We start from the raw sequence: 4,310 nt of genomic DNA on the forward strand, positions 1-4,310 counted from the left end.
ACAGGAATCGTATCTCCCTCCCGCTCCGGAGGTCTTAATGCGCACGCGCTCCCTCACGCGACGTTTCCCTCGTTCAGTGAGGAGGCTGTTTGGTCACGAGGTGCGTGGGTAGCCAATCAGGGCGCAGTATTTCCCAAACTCGTCCTCTGAGTGTTTTGGACTTCAACTCCCATGATCCCTAAATACTTGACCGACGCAGCTGAGGCTTCTGGGAGTAGAAGTCCAAAGCTGGAGTTTGGGTATTTAGGCTCCTATAGTCTACAATTCAACCTACAAAACATGGATGACAGATTCATGAAAGAACAAAACATTGGAAGATGAGCCTCTAATTTTAGAAGGAGAAGTGGAAACTGCAGCCAGAGCACTTGGGAGAAAGATATCGCCAAGAACAGATTGCATGCCAATAGAACTGTTTCTAACTAAAACCTGTAAATATGGAAAAACTAAACAATGGCCCATGGATTGGAAACATTCAATATACATTCTGTCTCCCAAGAAAGGAGATATTAGGGATTGCAGTAACCACAGGACTACAGGGAGCGGTCAACCCTCCTGTCTAAGCAGCTCCATTGGCTGCCGTTCATTTTCCGGTCCCAATTCAAGGTGCAGGTTATCACCTATAAAGCCCTAAATGGTTTGGGACCTGCCTACCTTCGTGACCGCATCTCCTTCCACAAACCTGCACGTTCCCTCCGATCCTTGGGGGGGGGGGGGGCTCCTTTCGCCTCTTCCTCCATCACAGGCACGACTTGTGGGAGCCAGGGAGAGAGCCTTCTCCGCTGTGGCCTCCAGGCTATGGAATTCACTACCTGGTGAGATTAGGCAAACTCCCACCCTACCAGCCTTTAAGAAAGATCTAAAGACCTGGCTTTTCTGATGTGCCTTTGGAGAGTGACCATATATTCCAGACCTGTTGTTTCACCTACACTGTTTCCCTCATATTGCACTTTCCCACACCTTATTGAAAGTCTAATTCTACTGTATGAGCTCTGCCCTCACAAATGTACCTTTTCATTGCTATCTCATCCAGTGTTTCATCATTTTATGCTGTGCATTTGGCCCGCTTTTCCAGTTGTTTCTCTTCAATCCTGCTGTCACCTGGGATTGCAACATCGACAATCCATACTTTGTTTTTTAACACGATTGTGAGGTCAGGAGAATCGTGCTCCAAAACTCTGTCTGAATTCAGAAGTCCCAGAGTAGCTTGATGTGTTCATTCTCTGTAACTTTTTCCGGCTTGTGATCCCACCAGTTCTTTGTCACAGGCAGATGGTATTTGTGGCACAAGTTCCAATGAATCATCTGCGCAATGGTGTTATGCCTCTCCTCGTAGTCTTGTCTGCGCGATCTTCTTGCAGCAGCTGAGGATGTGATCTATTGTTTCATCTGCTTCCTTGCAGAGTCTGCATTTGGGATCTGTCATTGACTTTTCAATTCTGGCTTTGATGGCATTGGTTCTAATAGCTTGTTATTTGGCTGCCAGAATCAGGCCCTCTGTCTCCTTTTTAGAGTTCCATTTGTGAGCCACAGCCATGTTTGTTTGTTTTTTGTCAATTTGGCTCTCAATTTTTCCCAGGAACTGTCCATGGAGAGCCTTCTTTCACCGGTTTTCTCTCCTGCTCTGTGTCATCATCATCATCATCATCATCATCATTATTGCATTCATTTACCATGTAACTAATGTGATGTATAAAGCTCTACAAAAATAAATGACAGGTATTATAGCAAAGGAAAGGAAGAGGCACTAAAGAATCACATTATAATCATCTGCATGATAATAGAACTAACACACACAAAATAGAACTAACACACAGGAAATCACTACAAATCTAGCAAAACCTTTGATTGATCATGAAACTATTAATCATTTTTAAAACAATGGAGATGTCATAACATTGGATTGTCTTAATGTGTAACCTGTACTTAGGACAACAGGACAGAATATGGTAAAATGAAATGGTTTCAGAGTGGCAAGTGCGTCAAGCAAGACTGAATTTTATTACCTTATCAGTTTAACATACATACTGAACTGATGATATGGAAAGTAGGATTAGACTTGGAGGAAGGAATGTGCAAAATTGGAGAAAGAAACTTCAGTAATTTAAGATATGCAGGTGAAAATAGTAAATATTTTGAAGTCAAGGGAAGAAAGGGGAGGTTTAATATTAAACTTTAAGAAAACAAAAATTGTTACAGTAAGTCGTAACAGGATCAAGTGTGTGTTAAAGAAAACATTATGATGTTAATTATTATGTGCAGCTAGTAATGTAGGTCAGCCAGCATGTTTGGGCCACACCTGGTGGAGTTTAACTGTATGGATTTTAGAATTCAGTTTGAAGAAGCAATATGCAACTCTGAGGAAGAGAAGCAATATGCTGTAATGCTGCTATGCTAAACAGCGATGCTCTTTGCTATGGTGGAATAGCTATTTACTCAAGGTTTATGGTTTGCTCTCTCATTTGAATGAAGATGAAGCCTTATTCTGTGTTACTTACAAGGACTATGTAGGTTTGTTGCACTGTTTGATTTTGTATGCAACACTGCAAGTTTATGCCTCTGCTGATAAGAGTACAGTTTTCCTTTTTCCGCTTGCTTGTGTGTCGTTTGCATGGGACTTGGCTAAAATCTGCTTCTGCGCAACAAAAATGACTGCCAATAATTTGCATATATTTAACATAGAAATAGTTCAAGATTTTACTTACCTTGCTTCAGTCATAAATTGAAATGGGGACTGAAGTCAAGAAATCAGAAGAAGACTGGGACTTAGAGTACTAAAGCCATTGTATTTCCTGTTTCTGATTCTGAAAGCTGGACAGTGAGGAAGCTAATAGGAAGAAAATCAACTAATTTGAAATGTGGCGCTGGAGAACCGTTCTGCAGATACTGTGGATGTCTAAAGACAAATTAATGGGTCCTAGAACAAATTAAGCCCGAACTCTCTCCCTAGAAGCCAAGATGGCTAAATTGAGACTGTTGTAATTTTGACATATCTTGAAAAGGCATTCCCAGGGGATTGCTTCTTGGCCTCCTTTAGAGAACTGGAACTCTCAAGGATCAAGACACTATAGATAACTCGAAATAGGCTTTATTGTTCACAATGAGTTATCCTTCAGGCATTAAACTTGATGTTTCAAAGGGGGTAAAGAAAATATACATTACAGTCTTTGTAGTCTTGGGTCTAAGGAGTTTTCCAGCTGAGAAGCTTTCCAAGTTCCCTCTTTCTCAATGGCTGTGAAAGTCGGAACATTCACAATCCCAGTCCAATGACCTATATTGAAGGCACAAAGTCTTCCTCTTGATGCCAAAGGACTGGTTTGAAGGCGCTTAAGATTCCTCAACGTCATCCAGGGTGAACTGGGCATGAAGCATGAATCTTAAGAGTACAAACTTAAGAATTGGTGATAAGAGATTACTTGACTAGGGCTTAGAGCCAAGCCTTTCTCGCGTCCATCTGTTGAGCTGTTGATGGTGGAATGAAAAAGAAAGCACGGCCCTCTTCCCCAGGAAGGGACGGAGCCAAACAATTGGGCTGGGGGGGGGGGGCAATTTAACCGGTGCAAAACAACATTGATTGACAGCTATAGATAACCAAACAATTCAACTGTACATTCACATACAAGTGGGGCCAGACGCGCCGTCACAGACAGTAATGCTTAGTAAGGTAGAAGGTAGTAGGAAAAGAAGATACACTGATGGATAGACTCAATCAAGGAAGCCATGATCTTGAGTCTGCAAGACCTAAACAGGGCTGTTTATAATAGGATGACTTGGAGGTATTTTGTTCATGGAGTTGCTATAAGTCAATGTTAACTTAAAGACAGTTAACAAGAACAAGGGCTGTGCATTAGGCAATATTTATGAGGAAGGAACTAACAAAACTATCTCTTGAGTACTCCTTACCTATGAAATTAATAGGTAAATTATACCCCCCATGAACAGTGGGTATAATTTATGACGGAACCCTTCCCACAACGCAGGGGAATTGTCTGCCAGTGTCTGTCATACTTTGTTAAGGAAAAGTCTGAAACAGTTCAGAAAGGAGGAGAGGGAAAGATCATCTTTTGGACTCAGGAACTGGGATGTAACTGGAGAAAATACCCCAAACTATGTAGGATAGGAGCTGTCAAATTTATCCAGGTTGAATCGCTTCAGTAACGAGTAAGGGCCATTCCTGTTGGCAGTATGCTACCAAGCATTGACACTTCTCTCCAAAAATCCTGCTTCATGAGCCTGGCATGATAAAAGCAGCAAGAAAAGACAATGTGTGAAGAGGAATGAGAAATAGAAGGATGTCCTTTATAATGCTATCG

The sequence above is a fragment of the Anolis sagrei genome, chromosome 1, assembly GCF_037176765.1.
Source record: "Anolis sagrei isolate rAnoSag1 chromosome 1, rAnoSag1.mat, whole genome shotgun sequence".
NCBI lineage: Eukaryota > Metazoa > Chordata > Lepidosauria > Squamata > Dactyloidae > Anolis > Anolis sagrei.